Genomic DNA, 24,583 nt, shown 5'->3' on the forward strand with positions numbered 1-24,583 from the left:
ACAAGGGCTAAATTTTTACAGGCAGTGCTGAAACTATCAAAAGCGATTAAGTGAAAGTTAAATGAAGTGAATACGGAAAAAATATATGTGATTTCGAAACTGAATAATTTGAAGCATAAAGGCGGTAAAAACTTACAGTATTATAAATACGTTTTAGTAATGATATTTAAATATACTGCTTTAAAACTCTGATATATAACTTATAGATTTCATAATGCTGAGAACTCTGAGCTTCTCTTTAAAATTTGCTTATTTTTGAAGAAGGATCTGGATTATCTGGATTGGATTATTTGATTAGAACCAAGCTTATTAAAATGATCTAATTTGAATAGGAATATCTTCATTTAGGACTTTATGGAAAACTAAGTTTATTCATGAGGTAAAACCATGAAATTTTCATGCATTCAACACGTTAAACGGATGGGAAGAGAATCCTGAACCAACTAGAGATGATTTACCTAATTGATCACTTGTGTTTTTCTTTTCCTTTCTTTCTTAATTTTTTCCGATAATTCGAGATAAACTAGTATTTATGGAGCAATACTCTCACTTTTTAAACAATAATTCAGTAAATACTTTGCTAATATCATCTATTTTAACATTTGAAATTACGTTCCTGCAAAAAAAGTATAGTGTATTAAATATTTTTTTTCTAAATTTCCTTTAATAATTTAAATTATTTGCAATAAAAATACAACTTCCTGAAATAGTTTTATTACGTCATCTTCTTGCCATTTCTCTGCATATACCTTAATAAGAATAGCAGCCATTTTTTTACGCATGAACTATATATTTGATGGTTTTACCTGATTTTGACAGCACAGGCGAGACGCAGTTATTTGCGAGTAATTGGCGCGCATTTGTGTTATTGTAGTGCCTGGTCTTCGTAAGTGTATAAAAGTGAAATATAAATGGTGCCTGTTGTATGAATGAGAGAGTTAGCTATTGCTTTTCGGCTAGAGAGGAGGAGGGAGTAGTATATCAAGCTATAAAATCAGCAGTTCTGTTCTAAGTAATATAGGTCGTGTATACAGTGTACATATGTTCTTTTGGGGTGTAAATAAAGCAAGAAGGATTACTTTTGATGCCATTAATTGTGAATGACCACTGGAAAAAAACCATCACAAGGATTGTGAACGACCTCTGGATCCCACACTTTCAAAACGTGAAAATGCTTAATCACTTTAAGCAAAAGGGGTGTTTCATAAAATCTTTCTTTGGCTATATTTCCTACGATTCTGTTCTTGAATAATGTGTCAAATCGTTTATTTGCCACTAAATACAGAATGCTGGAATAAAATAAGATTGCATTCAGTATCAAAATATATAAAAAGTTAAGTATCTTTAGTTTCATTTTTTTTCCTGTTAATGAAATAATTCGATGAGAAAGAGAATGAAATTCTGCTAAAAAGTCCGTAAAACAATCAACTAATCAACTGTAACTTTATTTCAGGGCAGTAAAATGTTTTGAATGAAATATCTAACAGCAAACAAGAATTCATTAAAAATACTTAGTTGGAAATATTTATTAAAATTATTATTATTACAGTATGGTGATACTAATAATGGTAATAAATCTCTAATAATGGTGTTAGGGATTAGCTAGACGTACTTAATGTAAGCTCTGGATAACTGAAATTCCGTAGAAAGAATACGCATGGTGTTCGTAAACAGTTTCAATAAAATTAAAAGGCGGTTTATTCCACAGCAAACGAATACAATTTGCAATGGAATCTAGCGTCGCATTCCATTCCGAGTGTCAAAAATGCGTAAAGTTAAATGACACGATTAAACTTTCAGTGGTTAGAAAAGGGAAAAAAGATACTTAATGAAATCATAACCTTGTACAATTCCATTCAGATCACAGAAAGACTTAAATCAGATGCTCAAAGTGCCGTCCGAGGATGCTGTTGCATAGTTCACGCCGAAAAATGAAAGACTAGCTTAGTATGTCGTAGGTAGCAAGTGTTGTGTTTATCTTACCCGCTATAATAACGGTTCCTGCTCGGAAATCTTCTGTACAGCCAACAACTTTCCTCTCCACCAATAATTTCAAGGATCATCGGAAGAAGCTCAGTGGATTGTGCTCGCTGGATGAGCAGACCACGGGTCCACTATGGCCACAAGCGAGAGGTCTAGGCCTCAGGTCCGCAGAGGTCAATGTATCCACAGGCACTATGTCTACAGACACAATTTCATTATGTTCATAGCCATTATGTCCATGGCTATATTACCACAGACACAGCCCTATTATGACCAATTCACCATCCGGTTTATATGGCATTAAGTAAGTGTCCCACCGAGCTGGGAAGGTACTATAACTGCACTGATGAAGCTGCACGCCGACGGAAGGAGTGTGAGAGGCAATCTACTATCACACGATATTTTTCTACCAAGTACTACTAAATTTTTATAAGTAAGTTTTTTTACTTAATTGTCTTAGGGTATTTGTTCTTTTTATGACTGCTATTGTGCTAGAACTTGACATAAAAAGATCAGCATTAATTTAATTTTATGCTATACTTTTCTGTTCCCAGTATTGAGCTGCAAACGTGTAGAGAAATTTACAGTTAAATATTAAGGATTCTGAAAACCCGATCCCTTGTTCCGTAAAACTCGACTTTTCGGAAACTCGACACTCTCTCAATCCACATTATATCGAGTTTGCGGGACTATATTATATTAGGTAGAGCAGAAAGCTTAAAAAAGTCAACCTGTGCGCTTGCCGAGATTCCGTCTGCAGATCTAGCTGCCAGTCAGATCTGATTTCCATTTACACCCAAAGAACACTCACGACGGCATGCACGAATTCTTTACATATTGGCTTTCGTAAATTCTTATCATGATTTCGGTGTAGTAAGATAATAAAATTTAAGACAAATTTTATGTTGGTCAATTTTGTTTCCTTATTTTTTAGAAGACATGGGTCAGGAATAAACTAATTTGTTTATTATACATTAATTATAGCATTAAATCAGTCATACTTTCAAATTTCTAAGGATTTGTACGAGTTTTATCCTCCTCCTTGAAGTTGTGCATATCTCCTTTTCATTAAATGTGTACGATATGCTACGATATGCCTTTAATAATGCGTTTCAGGCAAACAAAGCTGACATGCGGGACAGTCACCATACTCTCTATCCCAGGTTTATTTAATGATAGGTACTCCTTCTACTATATTAAATCCTTCTGTTTACAGTCTACCGAAGCTGTATATAGTGGACGAACTACTGTGGATGTGAAGACACAGGGCGAATTCAAGTGGTTATATAAATGGAATTATTTATTGACAATGTCCATCTCACCGCTGATCTGGCATTGGAAGTTAGACAATTCCGAGTAAATAAATAGCTGCTCTTTGGATTAGTAACACTCGCATTAGGAAATGAGAGTTATTCAACAAATCTCACTTCATTGTTCAGACGTATTTCATGAGCATGCAATACTTCAGAAAGATATATGCGTAGTTCTGATAATTTCATTTTATTATTTTGGAATGAAGTTATCACACGACTCTTATATTCACATTTCTCTGTATTTAAATATACATCAATACAGCTACTATGTAATTTGTAATGATGAAATGAAAAAGAAATGTCATTTATAATCGATGTTATTTATGGAATGTGATTTAATTCACTTAGTTGCTTAGAAAGTTTTCCGTATTTCAAAACTAGATGAAGTATTGTTTAAAATTTTAGCAATTAGTTAAAATCTAATTCACTATTAACAATTATTATCAAACAAGGAACAATGGGATTTACAGCCCTGTGGATGAAACTTATGCAACTATTTACAATCTAATACATTATCACAGTAATTATTTTCCATTTCAATGGAAAGAAACTATCTCGAAAACTGTATAACAGTTAAAAAGACTACTTTAAATTTAAGTAGCTCATCCATACGTCGGTCCGTTCAGATACTTCATGAGTAAACGCTTCATGTTTAATCACAATGGTAGTGTCAAAACTTAACAATTATTAATATTTGAATAAAAGTGATGTATGAAGCAATGCATCTTTCTTATTTGAAAATGCTCACTTTTCTTAAGACGAATGTTATCATATTTTGCATACATTTTAGTGTTTTCTCATTTAACACAATTTTATGTAACTTCGTTTTAGAATAACTCAGAAAGAATCCCATTTAAAATGGTTATGGTTTTAAAAATTAAAAATATAGAATGATAAGAGTAATGTTAGATTTTTTAGGCGAAATGTCTACGTTTTACTTTATAAACAGCAAATTTGCTGTTTAAAACGTACTTCCTATAAAAAAAGGTGAAAGTGGCATCTAAACAACCGGCAGTTCTTTTTCCAAACATTCATTTTGACGATGCCAGTTGTACCAGTATATTAGACGATTTGTATCAAAACAGCTGGCCTCCTGTGTCTTTGGATGTTTCCCTATGTAACTTCTTTTCCCTCTGGAGGCACGCGAAAGAACAGAAAAAAACTTTTAAAAGAAATTACTGCTGCTTCAGACATAATTACCATTGAACATGCTTCGAAGGAATTCACATCGCTTTAACATTCTGCTTGTAAGTAAAGGAAGTCATAACGAACATACGTAAATAAAACAAAGATATTTTACGTTCATTTTACGTTATTATTCTGAATTGCTAATTTTTAAAATATAAAAAAGATTATTCTTTTCGAATTGTCCAGTAGAATACAATTTTGTTAGCAAATTAAATCATATTCTTCAGAATAATTCCATTTCCCGCTGTCCCGTAAGCAGCCAAACATACTCACGCAAGCTTGGATTTAGACATGTCCCATTATACTACTTAAGTTATTTAAAATGAAACTAATCTGACCTGAAATATACCCATTAGTGCCTTAAAAATTAAAATAAGAGATATTTTATAGTATGAAAATAATGAAAAACATTTTAAACCGGTGGGCTTAGTCGTAAATTAACTAAATGATAAAAATGTTCTTAATTAAACATTCACAGCGTATTATTTTGGCGATAAGCAAGGATGTTAAGCTTTTAAATGAAAATTATTTTAGTTACAGCATATGCTTTCTATTCTAATGGCCCGACATTTAATCATATTTTTTGTCACTGGTTCGGAAATATGCAGATCCTATTTAAATTAAATTGTATTAAAATGAAAAAGCTTTCTCTTACCAGAATTTATGATTTTTTGAGGTTTTCAGTTTTAAGGGGGAAACGATCAATGTTTCTTCTACATTTATATATTTGTTTCCCTTAGCTTAAAATATTCAAGATAGATATGTATGTATAATTTGTGATTAAAGCTATTAAAAAGCAAATAAGTCCTCTATGAATTTAGAAATATCTAGTTTCGAAAATTTAACATGCAGTTTTACTCTTTTGGGAAAGAAACAAGCGTTAAATTAAATTAAATAAATTATGTATTTATAATTTTAGACATTATTTTAGAGCCGCTCATTTACTTGCGTCGTTTCGTGATTGATTGCGTCCAGAAGCTTCTTTGTTTGTATTCTTCCTTGGAATAAAAATTTATTTGTTCTCGAAAAATGTGGCTACAGAGTTTATTTTCAGATCTTACACTTCCAATCACGGCATTTCTCATAGTAAAGTTTCACAATAGACTATTTTATAGGAAGACTTTCAGTAGTCGGAGCGAGACCAACCCGAAAAAATAAAATGCAACATTTTAGACAGTCCCAGTTGATAAAAACATCCGATAGCAAACGTAAATTATGTTTTACGGAGAGTTAAATTATAGGCAGAGATGTTAGAGAACGAAAATCACATTTTAATGTTATTATTATTTGTGTTATTTTTACTTCAACTAATTAATCAAGATAAAACAAAAAGATGCTTAACTTGTTCTCAGCGTGTACGTGCCAGAGCCACTGGTTGTTGATCCTCCTTCTCCATCTGCAATCCTTCGAGATTAATTAATCCACAAATGATTAAAACATCTTTGATTAAAACATTTTCAATACGACTAAAAGGTTACATATATTAACAGATATATGGAACTACTAAAAAGGTTTTAAATATTTTGGCACGACAGAGCGTTTTTTCTGGCACAAGTTTCCCCTTCGCAAGATCTCGGACGATCTGCCCATAAGTTCATAGTTCGTAATGACGTCACACAGCAACATCCGATCTCAACAACGTTGGGTTGCAACAAATGTCTATTACTAATAGAATTTGAAATTGATTTATTTAAATTTAGGGGGAAAACAAAAAAAAAAAAATCCTGCTTTAGCATTTAATTGTTCCATTCTTTCAGAAGCAATAAACATTATTGTTACTTACTGACTTCTTAAGTTGGCATATTTGTTAATTCTTTCGATTTTGCAATTCATTAGAATATAGTTAACATTTTACTATACTGAATGCTTAAAAAAGTTTAATTTTGTGTTTTTAAGAAGAACTTATCTCCAGTTTTTATCTCGATAGAGGAAGGATTGTTTATGTAAAATTAGTTTAATCTCCTTTCGAAAAAAGTGGAAGATTTCATTTCGGATCAGTACATAAGGATACAAAGCTTGTAAAGATCTTTCCGAAAGTTCTATGTAAATTTTGATAGGTGAGTAATTCTCTGCCCATTAATGCTAGAATGATCTGAATTCAACCAGCAAAATAGCCCGACATTAAATCTCCTCCCGAAATTTCCTTTCGAATTTAAAGTACATAAATAATTAAATAAAAGGGTGAACGACGGAGAAAAGAGAGAATCAATTAAACATCTCCTTTCTCTCATAATACACTACATAAACAGGTTACAGCATCGCACTGTTACTTGCGTATTGTTTATAATTATGAGGTGTTTTCAAAAAATATAAATAAATGTTGTAGCTGTGTTGTCATTATATTATTCTATTAATATGCTAAGTAAACGGAATGAAGTTTTAATCTAAGGGTTAATAAGCTGAAAGCTGCTAGAAGAAACCGGTGTTTCAGGAAATGCCTTCGAAGAATCCAAGGAATAATAACGTCTGCACAAGGAAATTCTCATACGTTTGTTGCGTCAGAGGGAGCTTAATGGATATCTGCATAGGTAGCGAATTCATCCAATGTACTTTTACGCTTCAGACGAGCTCAGTGATAAGATGTGAAATTATTCAAAAAGGAGAAAGATATTCATCTTTGATAAACAAAGGAGGATGTGGTGCACCAAAACGCATCACAGATGTCGTTGATGCAAAAGTGAATGAGTTCATTTAGTAAGATCGATATATAACACCACAGACAATCGCTAACTTATTCGCTCGAATATCAGAACTCTTCATGCAATTGTTACAGACTACCTAAATTACGTAAAGAGTGCGCCCAATGGGTGACTTAACAATATTGCTGAAGACCAAGCGGGCATCGTGTATGACTATACCAATGTAGTACCTGTAACAACATGCCACAGAAGGCGATGACTTCCTTATTAGTCACGGAAAATAAACACAAGGATTAACCATCGGAGATAAGATACAAAAAGACTGAAAAAAACCTTCGCCAGGACAACGATTTTAATCGGACTTTAACGTGAAGAATAGAGTTCTGAAATTTTTTTAAATAATAATCTAAGAACTTTTAGATCTTTTAACTAAGAACTGTTAGATCTAAAAATAATCTAAGAACTATTCACCAGTATACGTTTAGCGAACAGCAAGGATAAATGTCCAGATATAAACAATATGTATTTTGAAAAATATTAAATCAATATTGTTTTAGAAACTTCGGTAGGACTTCAGCATTAAAATCATAACACTTATATGCGTTTTAGATACAAATGTGGACAATTTGTATAAAAATAAATAAATAAATAGATATGAAATTGCCGCTAAAATATTTTTATAAAGATTGCAATGAAGAAATCTAAATCTTTATATCAGAATTCTTTGGAAAATTCCTTGTTACTTTGAACCTACATTACAGTCTGATGAAATTAAACATCGTCACTTCTAATAAGAATAATGTAAGAAAATATTTTGTATCAAAAGCCATGTTACTCCTCTTTCTAACGAGAAACATCCTTGTTTAGCGATTTAGAAACATTTGAAACATCATAAAATTAATCACAAAAGAAGCATTTTTCATAAAAAGACAGAAACCACAAAGAATTGCTTTAAAAAGTCAGAAATAACGAATATAGAAAAGAAAGCAATACTTTTACAATTAATTCAGAAGTAAAGCTTTATGTGTTCTCAAAAGACGTATCACGAACTTGTAAGGATTATGTTAATTTTATTAACAGTTAAATTTTGAGTTAAACTTCCTTTCCTATCGATTCTTACTTCAACTTACCACTTCCGGCCAGAACGTAGTTTTAGAATCACGTCTGAATGTTAATGAAGAAGATCGGTATATAACCGCGAAGTTCTACAGTTTTAGTGAGAGAGATACCAGATATTCTGGCTGCACGCGTCCGTCTTTTTAAGCTACTCTCTCGTAAGCTATTATTACGCTCGGCCGTACGTTAGGCCCTTGATAGCTTCGCAGTCAATTAGCGTTAAGGGGACAACTCTGTTAGAATTTTTATAGTTTCGGCTATATCTCTTTGGTTAAGGTTACTTTAGTTTAATTCTTAGTCTCTTAAAATCAAGCCCAAGTGTCGGCTTTATTGTACAACTCCAAGACGGAGTTTTGTTAAACTTTAGTTAGAATAAAAAAGGGTCATTTTACCCTTCTTACTTGTTGTTTCCTGTACACGAACTCAAGCGATTATTCGCTTACTAGTCCTTGAGATTCTTCACTTTCAACTGTAACTTAGAATTACACAATGGGGAATCCTACAAACTCAAAAAATTATAGTGAAAAAAAAAAAAAAAAAAAAAAAAAAAAAAAAAAAAAAACATTGTATTTAATTATATTTCTTTCAACAGCAAACTAAATAACTACAAAAATTTTAAACTAAATAACGCCACTAGGTTGAACGAGCGACGTGCTACTGAACACTTTGTTAAATTCATTTAGCAGGACATAAATGATATTATCCTTATTATAACAGGAAATAGTCAAGAGTGCTGTTACTGCAATTTCTACCAGAATCATGTAATGCTAAATGGCTAAACTAACCACTTACTCCACCACAAAAGTGCGGAAGAGGTGACGGGAAGGCGAAAATTCCTTAAGAAGATAAATTGATATATTTTGTGACAGTTTGTGAAGGATTCATTTGTTTAAATAATTGTAATAAAAAATATAAATTTTTGTATTAAGAAATTAGAAAAAAATGCATATAAATTTGTTTCAAGAATTCAAGAAACTTTTTTCTAAAGCATTTATAAGTGTTCTAGTTCTTTGTACAAAGGAACATTAAAATTTATTTACTGAAATTAAGATAAATTAAAAAATTAATAAATTAAATAAAAATAGAAATTAAATAAAAATTAGGTCATTGCATTGTCAAAATAATATTTATTTATTTTGAAAAAGAAGAAGATATTCCTACTATTTATACCCAGAGACGGCAGGCAGCGCAAGGTTATTACGATAGAGTTACAAATCATACACCCAAAAATACCTCTAAATTTCTTGAAAAACAAATGAAGAGATTAAAGATTTAATATATTAAATCTTTATCTCTTTAAAATGCCTTTCTATTTTTAAGATTTAATATATTAAATCTTTATCTCTTTAAAATGCCTTTCTATTTTTAAGATTTAATATATTAAATCTTATCTTTTTCGAAGTCTCCTATTTTATCAAAGCCCCTTCAAAGCCTCACTTGATGTGGCACCAATAGATTATCGGACTTATTCAGTAGCAGAAAGAGCAACTACCAATTGCAGATAAGCATACTAGATGGTCTAGCGCAGTCATCTTCAAACACTGTCAACTCACGGAACCCTGGAATCCCATCACCACTATTAGGAAAATGTATCTTAAAAGAAGAAACTGTATGCTGGGTGCCCTCCAGCAAAATTAGGGGCGGAACTAAAGAAAGTCGTAAAGTCACCTACATGGTCCTCAAGATACTTCCCAACTTCAGCCACAGTCTTGTACTCCATGGTGAATTTCGTGGGCTTGTTTCTGATGTTACTCTCAGACAAGGGAGATACGTCATTAAAACAGCACAATACAATAACAGTCTTGAAAGAATTAAGCCATCAATTACCTCTTTTCATTTCCTCTGGGAAGGGAAGCTAGAAAACACGAAGTGCGAGTTTCTTTCGGGGTAACGAATATGGGCCCCCTTTAACCCCAACGAGTGCGTGAATTTGCTAACGACTGAAGAGAGTTTTCATATTGGCAAGTCTCTCTGGGGGGGGAGAAGAAGTGGTAAATTGCTTTCACAATATTAAATATTCACGGCAGTACGTTAATGCTGAACCATGGATAAATTTTTAAGTTTGCGTAGACGAGAATTAGACGAGTATAAAGAATCAACAAGTGCAAGACCATTATAATTACGAAATAAAATTACGAAAATTTTCACAAAAGTACTTAAATTTTGGGTTTAACAGTACTGAAAGAAATGAAAAAGAAAGGCCTCCCTGTGTGTTATTTGTCAAAAAATTTTAACAGAAGATAGCATGAAACCTAATAAACTTAGACGACATTTAAAAACTTTTCTATAGTGAGTACGTTAACAAACCCCGAGAATTATACAAATTAAAATGAAAAGGTAAAAATCCATTTAAATAAAATCTGATGTGTACACCACATGACTTTCTTGTACGGAATATTAAATTATATGCACTTTTCCCTGCAATTCATTTAAACTTATTTCCTCGAACTTCATTAGAAAAATATTTCTCATTCAATTAATTCAGTTCTCATTTCGGGAGAAGGCAAAAATACGTAAAACCTCACAATATTTTTATTAAAAATTTAAAAATATACAAAAATATAAAATATAAATGCAGTTAAAACAATTTAAAGAACAACTTTTACAATTAAAATTACAATTTCTACGCAAAAACAAGCAACTTGTCCTGCGGGATTTTTCGGTCCACAAAAATGAAAGTTTACTTTTGGTCTCACTCGGCAAAAAGACACTGAAAGCGTAGAAACTGAGTTAATTTGCTGTGGATGCTATAATAAATCTATGAGATAGTTTAATAAACAGAATGGATTAATCATGATTTAATTCGCAATAATAAAAGAAGACTATATTTTTGTTGTTGCGAAGCATAGTTTATCTACATTAGCAACAAATACAGTATTCTGCAAAGTTTCAAAGGTAAGCAAATATGGCTGTTAAAGTAAACAAAAATTAGACTTAACCGCACTTAAACAACTTTTAAATTCTTGATAATTCTACAATTATTACCTGCAGGTTAACTAAGGGAATAAAAACCTTAACCGGAAGATAAGAACAATGTAATTCAATCATTTTTAAATCATAAATCATATGTATCAGGTAACTCAAATGATCAATCTTCGACAATGAAAATAAATGAATGTGTTTGTGTGTATGGACGTTTCGTGTCTGCGAATATAAACGTTTTCCTTGTGTAAACGTTGTTTGGCCCTTGTAACACACACACACACACACACACACAAAAAAAAAAAAAAAAAAATTGCACAATTTACAACATATAAGAATAAAGAAACTCAGCTCGCTCAGCCTAGTTTAACAGAGTGGATATATGTATGCGTGTATTTATATACTTTTGGTGCGGCCGATTGCATCCAAAATAGGAGGTGCACGTGTACATGTTATAGCAGTCCTATACACAAAATTTCAGCTTTGTTAAACTACTCGCTTTTCAATTATGCCAAATACATGTATAGACGCCACGAAAAAATCTCTTCTGAATTTTTAAGAGTTTTATAATTCATTTGCGGAAAAAACGTCTTTTATTCTGAATTTACGCATAGATGTCAAGGAAAAACATCGTTAAATTGCATTCGATAGCGGTCAAAATGGATATTTTCCTTGAAATATGGTACCCGGAATTTTTAGTGATTACAATACGTCCTTGACTTCGTACAAGGAAGTAAAAATGCTGTCTGTGAATGTACGAAGTTTCATACATAATAGCCAGATGAAAAAAGGCCTTGTAAAAATTTTTATCTGCAACTGAGATTGTCGAAACTATGGAAATAATTTTGCCAGACAATTGCAATCTATAATCTCTATCAAATTATATTATTGACTGTCGAAGTGGGATATAGCTGAAGATGTACAGCATCAGCCTTTCAGAAAGCTGCAAGACAAATTGTTTTCAGTTTAGTTTGATGAGGCAAAAGACAGAAATACAGATGCTAATTTCATTGCCTATATTCGATTTTGTGATGCTATGTCAGAGGGTAGAAAAACTACTTTTCTGCAAACCTGAACTCAACAGCACTCGCATTATTTGCTATCTCAAATAATTTTATAAAAGAGGCAAACGTAGAGTGGAAAACGTGCATCAGAATATGCACCGGTGGGTGTTCATTTAATGTGCGTGAGGTTCTTAAGTATAAAAGAACTTGTGAAACAAAAACCTTCACAGTATGTCTTGGCTTCCAAAGAAACGTGGCTTCCAACGAAACGAATTTTGATCGAAATATTGGAGTATTGAGATTTGAAACTATAATAAATTATGTAAAAAGGAGACCCTTAATATTAAGTATCATTTCTGTACTTTGTCAAGACATGAGTAGGCTGTAGGTTCAGCATAGCTTTTGTATTCCGAGATAAGACATTTATCACGCGGGAAATTTTTCCAACGCATTTTTATATTAAGAGGTAAAATCGCCATTTTGTTTGGGCAGGAAAACCGACCAGAAGCTGCGAAGTGTCAACATGGTTTATTTGTGATGAATATGAGATACGTGATCTACATATTCGAGAAACTAAATACCTTGAATCTTGAACTCCAAGAACATATAACTGTAAGGATATACATATGTTGGATACGAATGATAAAGTTGTAATTGTAAAATTTGCACTTTTTTTACAAAATTGAAATTGTTTAGCAGAAATTAAAGGAAAAAAACCTGTAAGTGTTTACAGATGGGGATGCATATGTTAAAACTTACAAGGCTGAAGAACACCATTTGAAAGTTGTTTTTGTAATCATTGGAAATCATTTGTTGCTAAAGAGTTTTGAAACGTATTTTTTTTTTTTTTGCTGACGATAACTTAATAGCAAGTTACAAGTCGGTTAAGGATCCATTTCAAAATGCTTCAAATGTCTGTCAACTGCAGATGATGAGCAATTGCTGCTGTGAAGACGAAATATAGATCTCAGCAAAGAACTTCTTGTTTCTAATATTAAAAGAATTGCTCTGTAAGACATGCACAAGAAAGGTCGCTAATAATTTTTAATTTCCTTTAAATTTAGCACTGAAAACTTAATCATTATAAATACATTGCGCAATACTGATACAATCCTACACTAGTTTAATTTCTATTATGTCAGAATGTATTTTGTTGATTAGTTAATTTGTTCGTAAATTAAACAATTTTTTAATAATATTTTCTTTTGTCCTTTTTTTATGCTCGCCCCCCCATTTAGTGTTATCACAGCCTCCTTGGGGGCGAGTGCCAAAGGCTGATTTAAAACCATGTTTTAAAGCGTAACTGGATTATGCCTATGTTCTATATCTTTTCTAAGAAAATACTTTTCGAATAAGTTACTTATTACCCAGAAAGAAACATGATTCCAAGAATCGGAACAATAAAACTCCAATGTCTCTTTTTGTTATTGGCGTAAATACTTTCTTAAAAGTTCCGAATTGCAATCAATTAATGCTCTTCGTTCCAAAAGTTCCTCTAGTCGTATTGCAAACAATTGGAAAAGTAACCCCCGCATGGAATACGAAGCTAGAAAGAGAAGTTATTTTTCCAACTACCCACGAAAGATTAACAGACGAATGTTACCTTAAACTGCAGAAGAACGTTCGAGGATTCTCGAAACTTTATGTTTCCTTTTTTATTGTTATATCATTATTTCAGAATGAAAAAGGAAGGAATATCTTCCAATTCGAACTTGATAAATGCAATTTTGTCTACATTCATCTGCGAAAACCTTTTCAGTAATGAAATTATTTAATAATAAAAACATTTTTTACGAAGGATCTAAATTTAAATAAAAAAAAAGAAGAAAGAAAGAAAAAAAAACATCTGAAGTAGTTCTTTAATAGTTATATTAATAGTTACTTATTAAAAATTAATAGTTACTTCCTTAAACACTTTGGTCCAGTGTGAAAACTGTTCTTCCTCAATTCAAGATTCATCTCCTCAGAAATGACTGAGTGGAGAAGAAGGCTTGATGCGGGTACTTGAATCTGGCTTCAAATTAAGAATGGAATCTTGTTGTGGTTTATCTTATGTGCAATGTTGAATTCACAGATGCTTTATGTGAATACAGCTAATGCTGCATTCGTAACATGAATATTATTTAGTTAAAAGTTTCTAAGCATTTTGCGGAGAATTTTATCATGAGTCCTTATCAGAGCCAGGACAAGGGTGGAGCAAGTGAGGCACTTGTCTGAGGCGATTAACTAAAAGAAATGCCAAACTAGTTGCGAAATTTTAAAATTCATTAAAAGTTATCATAGTTGACTTTAAATTTTCAAATGCATCGAAAAGCATTATTTTTAAATAAAAAACGTGCTATATTCTTGAGTACTTCCGCAACTTGTCTGCTTTTTTTAAACAGTAAATCTAATCAAAAACTTAATTCATAATTAACAATAAAATAGGAAAAAATAATTACAACATATTCTATATAATTTTCAACTTATTATATTACTTTTCAAAATTCAAACTTATATAAGGAATTGAATGATGAATCATTACGACAGATTGAATCTAATAGACTTTTAAAGCAAATCAGTTTTAAATTAAACGTATATCATCGTGGTATTTTATCTGCAAGAAAAAGAAAATGTGCATAAAGCTTCGGAATAAAAATTTTAAATATGGGTTAAAAAGAATTAAGCTGCATGATTGATAGAGGTATTAACTTAACATCAAAAACCGAAGAATGTGTTGACTGCATGAGCATTTTAATTGTTTTACCTGCGTAAAATATAATTGCGAACCTGTTTCAATCACAAAATCCTCCCCGAACTCAAATTCATTCAAATATAACTTTAAATAAGCAACATTAAATACAGTACTCTGAAAAGAGCTGATATAATGTGTCTCAACATATGGCTTCAGTTATAAAGCTCGAAAAGCGGATGAACTTTTTCCCATGTAGTTAAAAGATAGTTAAAACATAATCTTCTTTTCTTTTCAGATCTGTGCCAGTTTCAGAACTCACATGTTATTCTAACTTTTACAATTGAAACTGCCCTTCAAGTACAATTGTATCTTAAATATATCAACAAACCCTCGCAACTCTTTCTTCAGTCTCTCAAACTAGCAAACACCTTAACCCCTTTGAAAGGTGTAGCTGCAAATGAATACTCTAAAGTTACCAAGTTCTAGCTTTTATCAAATTCTAATCCTTTCAAACTCAATTATATCATTCCAAAGAAATCTTTCCTTCAAAAGAAAGCAAAAAACACTTTAGACTTTCATACACTTTTTGAAATGTTTGAGAATTTTTTCTCCCCAAAAATTTTATTTCATTCCATCTGCCCACTTCAGACAACGGTTAAGAATACTCACCGGTTAAGAAAAACGATAAAAAGTGAAGAATGGTAAGAGTAGAGAAAATGCGTAAAGCAACGGAATAAAAAAATGGCAAAAAAAATAAGGTGTTTGCAGAGCTATCAGCACCCCTCTTTTAACTCCTCCATCGTTTCACAGTAATGGGGCTGTCAGACCAATTATTTACACAGGTGCATTTACTCGCCGCGTACGGGGAATTGGAGAAGTCTCTTCCCATCGTAACTCCCCCCACTCTTACCATTCCATCCTCCCGGCTTTTCCAACCATCCTTCATATTCCTGACGGATATCCGAGAGCTCAGGAGTTGGAGTGCCGAAACAAGAACCTGGAAGTTCGAAAGTGGTCGGATTGCTTGGACCATGGATCTCTTACGATGGGATATTGAGTTTCATTGTGGAGATCTTCCCGACATCTTAAATCTCTTCTCAACCACCACCACCACCCTTTCGGTTTCACTGCTCCTTTCACTAAATCAAATAAATATCACCTGTGATTTTTCTCAGCTGTATGACATGTGATATAATAACCTCAACATGGTACAATAGAAGCAGTTTCTTTAACGGCGTAGTTTGAAAAAATAAGTTATAATTTTCAGCTGTTTGAAACCAGTCATATAAGGAAACACATCCTGAAAGTGTGAAATACGCACATGCGTTTAAAGGGAAGAAAATAAATGTTAATTAATAGTAAAAAGGTTAATGCATTCTCCTATCCAATGCTCATTTTTTATTCAGAACTTTCCGGAATCTGACAGAAGTACTTCGTTTCCGAAAAATATCTTTCCTTCTGATGGATTACAATGAAATCCTTATTTTGTATTCTAGTGCTTCTTTTTTCGTATACAGGAATACATTTTGTTTACGAATCATTTTCCTAATAATTCATAAAAGAGGTGTTTGTAAAATATATAATTAATTAATTTCAATTTTTTGTCTACGATTTTGTCTAGACGAATCGTTTTCATTGGCAGAGGAGACTTGAAAAAATATATTTCAATAAATAGAAAAATAATCAAAACTAATTTTTTTTCTAAAAGATAAATTTATAATTCAGAGCTTTGTAAAGCAAGATTGTAGAATTAAACAATATTAATGAGATTATATGTTATGCAAAGTACAGAAGCTACTTGTAAAAGATGCAATTACTTTAAAAACTGAAAAGTCTTCCCCCTCTATTTTTGTTTAATGTCTTAAAACTTGCATACTTTCTCAAGAAATGACCCCAGTAAATTAGAAAATATCCTTCACAGTCTAAAAGATTTCAAGAATAAAAAGGTGTGCATAAATATTTCAAATGTTTATTTCGAATGAAGATTTAGCAGTCTACGAAGTTGCATAGGAAAGGGTAATATTAGCTGATACCGTTGACGTTACAATGTTGGGATTTTCAGCTGATTATGAGGCACATTTTAACCGTATATCACACTTATTTGAAGCCACAATGGGATGCTAAATTTACAACGCTCATGTGGGTCCATACTTTTTTCTTTCATAAATGAAAAAAATATTATACTCTTCATATAAAGCAGGAAAAAAATACGTCTCGAAAAATTCCATGTGTTATACTTTTAGATTTATTCCCAATACAAAAATATTTTTGTGAAATACAAAAATAAGAAGAATAATTTTTAAAAAAATCTCGAAGTTTTCGGATTTTAACCGTAACGGTTTTCATATTAAATATATAAGAAAGCGACATCATTATAACTTCTGGCTATTACAAGAATAAGCTACTTAGTAACTTTTACCTTTACTAATAAATCTTTTGCATTAAAAATAAATAAATAACAGAAATGTGAAAGGTTTCAGATCTTAGTGGTTCAAAAAAGTTTGTCAAGTTTTTTTTTTTTTTTTTTTTTTTTTTTTTTTACGCTTTTGCTGAGCTTGCAGTCTACTGTTTGGCTGTTACACTCATTCATATTAAATCTTTCTTTGTTCTTTTAGCTTTATTATTAAGCATCATTTCCTTCGCACTTACGCCATATGCAATTCAGCAGCAAAATTATAAAAATTATAGTCGTATTCATTTAGAATTCGCAATGCAGCGTTAATTGTTTGCATACATTATTCAAAATTCTACGTTATTAAAAATTTGATGGCTCTAGATGATTTTTTCTAATTATTTAATTTTGTCAAATATAAAGAGATAGATGATATTTGGTGGCATTAATTTAAAAAGTGATACGCCGTTTATAGTATTTAAAGCAAAATGCCGTTCGAGACAAATGTCCAATTCGGGACTAACGTTCCTTTTGGGTTCTAATAATAAGCAACAAGAAACATACAACGTAAAAGTTATCATGTAAAGATAATGCTCTAATTTCCCTTGTTATCTAACTGAAATCTGCTCAAAACAATACTTTACTTTATATAATAGTGGCATTATATTTCATGAAATTAAAAAAAAAAAACTTTAATTTGACTTGCTTATTGAAAATTCTAAACTTTTTTACCCGAAATTTCCGTATATAAATACGTAATCCTTATGAGAAGGATTTCCTAGTTTAAAGCGTCTAACCAGCGTTAAAGAAAGTAAAATCGCTATCTTTTGAACTCAAATAAGACGAAAATGCCTGATTACGTTAGATTAAAGGACTTCCTTTTTTTCTTTTCTTTTTTTAAACTTTCCTCACGGAAACTTCGTGTGTTACTTTTTAGACTTCTTAACTAAACATTTTCTCCCTTGTTATGATAATTTAAACTTATTATCTTTCAATAATCTTCTCAAATACTAATGGGTAAGTAAGTATTTCAACTAGAAAAATCAGTTTCCGTACAAAATTTGCAAAGGCCAGTTGTCTCTATGATAAAGAACCGATGTCTTTACCTGCTCTCAACTATTCAATGAGAACTGATGAAACGGAATATTAAGCGCTTTAGACTTTTTAATGAAGTAGTAAATTTTATAGTTTCATTATTATTTTTATCAAAATTTGCAGTCGCAAGAGATTTTACAGCTCTTTTTTATATCCGATGAAAGGGTCAAACTTGTTTCATCAAATGTAATATTTTGTTTCCTTAATGACCTTGAAAAACCTTTTTTCAAACTGAAAGCATAAAATTCATTTCCTAATTTCAAACAAAATTTCTGGTTGTTGATTTTCTTCGTTCATAGTTACTGGATATTTGTAATGGAGAATTTCCAGTGAATTTCTTCCTACTCTGTAGCTTCCAGATTTCATAACAAATCACTGTCTTATGCAACCAGAAATTTAAACGTAACAGATTATAATATCATAAAGATATTATAATGTACGAGTACTTTCTTCAAATAAAATATCATATATTTTGAGTAAATAATTCTTAATGTGCAGCCGTAAGAAAGAAATTCTTCTGTACACCTAACATATCTGGAAAAAAAAAAGGGGGGGGGTTTCATGTGTAGTATACGGAAATTGGGTGTAATTTCTGGAGTTAGAGATACCGGAATCTTATGGAGGGTATTAAATAGACATGAACAAAAAGTAAATAAATAAAGCTGTGAAAAAGTATTAATAAATACTGATTAAGCAAAATAAAATACAAAGAAGTGAATGAAGCAAAATATGTATAAAATATAAACTCTGAAGGTTACGTCCAAAGGGGCGTTTTTTTTAATGTTTTGTGTGCTACCTTTATTTATAAAATATCATTTTCTTTGTACTTAAACCATAAAACTCAGTTCAACAGCAATGTCGCAAAATATTATAAAATGGTCGCAAAATATTATAAAATGAGCATATCTTTAGAATTTCCAATACACAGTTCCACGCGCTGGAAATAAAAATGTCTTTACCCCCGTAGAGTGTTGCCATTGCTCTCTTTTGAATCGCTAAGATTGTTAATCAAAAAGTTTTACAAAATACGAAATTGATAATAAAAAAATTCCAAATTTCAAATTTGGGCTTTCATATGCAGATATTCGCAGTAGGATTACGTCATTCAAAATTGGGTGGCTCTAGGAAACGTTGTTTTATCACAATGCGAGAAGCATATATACATTTATGCAGATTCTTCCTTATTTAATTTCTTCAAATATAATACAGAGTGATAGTATTTGGTGGCAACGATATGCAAAGTGATACAGCCTTTTAAAGTTTTTAACGCAAAATCGCAAAACGAAAACAATACTCCGTCAGGGACAGAGCCCCTTTGGACTAACAATTAATTTAAATATATAAACCATAAAATCAATTGAAAATGTTTGAAATGAGAGACAGGTAAATTAAAAACCGTGAGCCATAAAAAAAAGAAATATTTTGGCTAATATGCGAAACTGCTGTTCTATTTTGATAAGTAACGTAGTTAAAACTTTCTTGACCATACGGGTACAGCCCATAAACTTTCTATTTCCTGAACACATTCCATTTTGACAGTGGATGGTTCTTTCCCAACGACTCAGGATTTCTTGCGTGTTTTGTGCTTCTCAACAAATCAGTAATAAACAAGTTACTGGATTGAAACTAATATGCTAATACTGCTCTTCAGTTTCACAGCAAAGTCGTTAGTTAAAGTCCCAGCGGCTTAGGTTGTAGAGACATTAGATACTTTTAGAAGCTGGCAAGACGAAAAATTAGCAACCACCTTCCCCGGGGATCGAACCACAGACCTCTGAAATACCGGCCCAGCGTGCAGAACCACTATACCTCGAAGGCATGCTAGGAAAGTGAGAGAAATACCTTATAAGGTGATCTCTGGCTGTAAGTAAGCACACCTATCTTCCAAAGTAACGTTATAAATTCAGCTACAAAATTATTTAATTTTAAATTAAATTTTAATATTCTATAGAGATTTTTGACTAGGCTTAGCGATAGTAGAATGTTCCACCAATTGAGTACAAATGCTGATAGTCATATAACAGGCGGTATAGCAACTCAGCTGATGGTAAGTAAGTAAGTGTCCCAAGACTAGCAGTGGGTTTTTAAAGTCGGATACAGGGCTCTAAGATTTCCTCTACCACACCGCAGTCAGGGAGCCTTTGTCAAGCACATGTAGAGGTGGGCGGCCGTTCAACATAGTGCCTGCCCAAACCTTTGCACCTCCATCACTGTAATGATCCTTTTTATTTCCACCACTGTAATGATCCTTCCTTGATGAGATAGGGGTGATATCATGTTACAGGATCTCTCCGGATGCAGGTACGCCGAGAATAAGTGTTAAGGCTGAATCTCGACTCACCTATAAAAAGCACGGTCTCCACTGACGTCTAGTCTAAGGCGTATGTTGTTTGCACTATGCTAAACGCATTTTCTTGTGTGCTATAGTGAGCGGGTTGCAATCAGCGGGTCTTCTGGCATAAATCCCTATCTCATGAAGCCTTCGACTAATTGTAAACCTTGAACCTCAGGTTTTAGAGGCAGTATACATCTGACGTGAGAGCTATGAAGCTGTGTCTTACGTCCTATATCGCAGCAGTGAAAGTGCCAAATAACGATAACCATTCGTCGTTGTGGATCTTGATAGACTTTGCTTAGGTCTTCTTGATATGGATCCAGTGTCCTGAAACTGTTTTCCACGAACTGCAGATGACAGTGGTCGTTACACTGAACACTGTAGACACCTGCATTTATGATTAGCCTGCCTCCAATATACCGACAAGTCTAGTTCTCAATCCGTCATTGATACATTCGTGGCTACTCGTTTTACTTGATACATTATAAAATTTACCCAACTCTCGCGAGAATCACGTCGGGTATGGTGAAAGAGTAAGTACACACAAATCGTCGAAAACCCTCGTGTGCTTATATCATAATCACAGCTCCGCAAACACGCATGTCTAGGCTTCAGTATCCGATTCTGAATATTTGCAAAATTCTTCAGCGGATTTTAATGAGTACTTTGTTTCACTACTTTTTATAATAAGAGGTATAATCATCATTAATAAGTATAATTTGCAAATTCTCTTAAGTTTGCAGACGAGTATATGCGTAGATCCTAATAGATAACCTGCGGATTTGCGATTGCTTTTAACTTATTTATTTGGCATATTCTTCTGTATTTGATAAACTACTTGGGACTTCCATAGTACCAATACTGGCAATGCATTTAACAATCGTAACTCTCACAAAATAAAAACAATTTTCTTACGGTGCTTGCACTGATTGCGTCCCGCTCACTGTAGCACACAAGAAAATGCGCTTAGCATGGTGCAAACAACGTGCGCCTTAGACGTCAGTGGAGACCGTGCTTTTTAAAGATGAGTCGATATTCAGCCTGAACACTAATTCTCGGCGTACCTGTATCCGAAGAGATCTGGAACATGATATCATCCCTATCTCATCAAAGAAGGACCATTACAGTGATGGAGGTGCAACGGTTTGGGCAGGCACGCATGTTCCTAAAACGTACTCGCCGTACCCCCTGCTGTGACAATGCTGAATCACTATTGGCTGACCGACTTGCTACGTAAAAAACGTCACTTGTTTGGTCACGTGACAAGCCGATTGCATGGATTCTGAACTGTTGTGAAAGTGTAATTTGTAGTTTGCTGTATAAGACGTAATAAATTTTGTATGCATATACAATTCTGAATTAATAATAAACCGCTAAAAGGTACAGCTGGTAAAGAATATAGAACACAAACCTTTTCAGACATAACGCTTGAAGTATTTTATTTGGACGGCATAAGATATGTTTACTAGGAAGACAAATTTCGGCAAACAAAATATATAATTATGCAAAAAAAATTTCGTTACCGGAGCATAAAAGTATTTATTATTGTACTTTAGATTTTCAAATATCAGAGGTTGTGATATAATGTAAGAGAATTTTGATTTAACATTAGAGATTTACAATTTTGAGGGAGTTGGAGCTTGGCATGAAGGGATTTTTTATTTATTTTTTAATAAAACAAGATTGGTTTTGTATTTTTGAAATTTTTTTACAGAAGAACAGTTTAATCTTTTAATATTTCATTGGTATGTTAATATTTTCTGGAACTAAAATTAAAAAATGGAGGACTGTTAGTTACTATTTGCAGTAATAACCGATATTCTGAAAAAGAATATTGTTTTCGATTATTTAAAAATATAGAGCAACTTTTGATGATGTCTGTCTTTTAAAAAGGTACAAAAAGGCAAACTAGAACACTACTTTGTCATTGTCACAAGTAATGTATCAAAAAACATTGTTTCAGTTTTGGATGTGGGTATTCAGTTGCATACTAATTTATGTGAATCGCAGGAAAAAAATAAGCATTCAAAAACTTGGAAACGGTCATTATGGTATTTCTAGGCAAAGTTTGACATGGTGCATTAATAATTTCAAAAAGTTGTGTAGTGGATTTGTCATTCGGAAAGCACTTTGCAAGGTTGGAATGTGCTCAGAATATCATGGTATGCCTTGAATAATAAGAAGAAATGCTTACCAGCAAGGGTCAGAATTCAATAGAGCCAGGATTGTTGCCTATAGAGTGTGTGGATTATCGTTCTGTGATATCGCCCGTTGCACTAGTCGACATCCAACCACTGTTAAGCGAATATGGCATGTATGGAATGCTGAGGATTATACTGAACGGCATGCAGGATCTCATTGCCGTCCCATGATTAATATCCGAAAGGACAGGCATATTGTGAGGTCAGCCCTCCAAATTTACAACCACATCACAGACCATTAGTCAGAAAACGGGCATATTTGCAGCATGCCCAGTATCTGCTCGTACGGTATGTCAACGTTTGCATCAGCATGGACTATCAGCACAGTGTCCATTACTTTAGCTTTCCTTAACAATGCAGCACAGAGAAAGATGGCTACTGTGGTGTGTCCAACAACAAAGCTGGATATAGGAGGCGTACAATGTCGTCTTTTCAGACGAGTGCCGTTTTTGTGTGCATTATTCTGATGATCGTATAAGTGTCTAGAGGCTCCAAGGAGACCGCACATCGCCTGGTTGCATTCAGTATCAGCATAAGAACCCTAATGTGATGGTATAGGCAGCCACTGAGCACATGGCACACACATCTTTAGTTCGGATCGATGGTAATTTGAATGCCAGATCGGTACATTTGTGACATCTTACATCCAGGGGTTGTGCCCTGTCTTTGAGGCCTGCCAAATGCAATCTTCCAACAGGATAATTCAAGACCACATGTTGCACATTGTGTTCTGACCTTCCTGGGTATGCAGTGCATTTGATTGCTGCCCTGGCCTGTACGGTCTCCAGATCTGTCACCCATTGAAAATACCTGCTCGTGGTTTGCTGAGGACTGGCCTAGCAACCCTCTCCATCTAATACGATTGTGGCATGGACTTGAATCAGAATGGAATGAGATGCCGATTTCTGTCATTCAAGTGAAATTCTACTCAGTGCCTAACTGGATAAGGGCCGTTTTTAGCTGCCAGGTGGAGCAGTTGTTTCGACTGATTTCGCACCCTTGTAAACCCCCAAGCTGCTTACAAATTCAATCATTTTATCTTCATGCCATACTATTTATGCACAACAAATATTTTTTTTATTTGCTTTCCTTCATGCTATAGCAATTTTAATGGCTATTAGTGTATTATTGATTAACAGTTATCTAAGAGACTTCAAGAGTAAGTACTTTACATAGTTTATAAAACTATTGCATATTTCTGTATAAAAAATTATTGATGCAGGATAGATAGCGCCTAAAGACTTCATGCAGCCATCAATGGAGTTGACAACACATTCATATTAGATGATTTTCTTTTATATTTTTCCCAACCACCAGTAGATTGCAAATAAAAAACAAAGTGACTTACAATTACAACATAGCCAAACTGTCCTGAAGTAAACATTAACAATATATACAAAGCCAAAATAATTATATTCGCATAATATGTGCATGACACTTTGTTACTAATAAATATCAGATTGTCTTGGATCAAATTAATATTTGAATATATATTCATTAGGGATATCTTTGAAGATATAATTAATAGCATCATTACAACAAGGTAAAGTATAGTAAAACCACCCACTACTAGACAGTTACAGGATTGCTATATATGTGTACAGTGGTTCTCTGCTTCGAAATCAGGAACTCTCTATTTAATGGGGTATATCTTATAATGTGAAGTGTGCATTGCTGGAGGCTCGACTTATATTATCATCATGTTGGGAAAATATTTTGCA

The sequence above is a fragment of the Stegodyphus dumicola genome, chromosome 5 (genome assembly GCF_044657685.1).
Source record: "Stegodyphus dumicola isolate Sdum_Otavi_A_Nest chromosome 5, ASM4465768v1".
Classification (NCBI taxonomy): Eukaryota; Metazoa; Arthropoda; class Arachnida; order Araneae; family Eresidae; genus Stegodyphus; species Stegodyphus dumicola.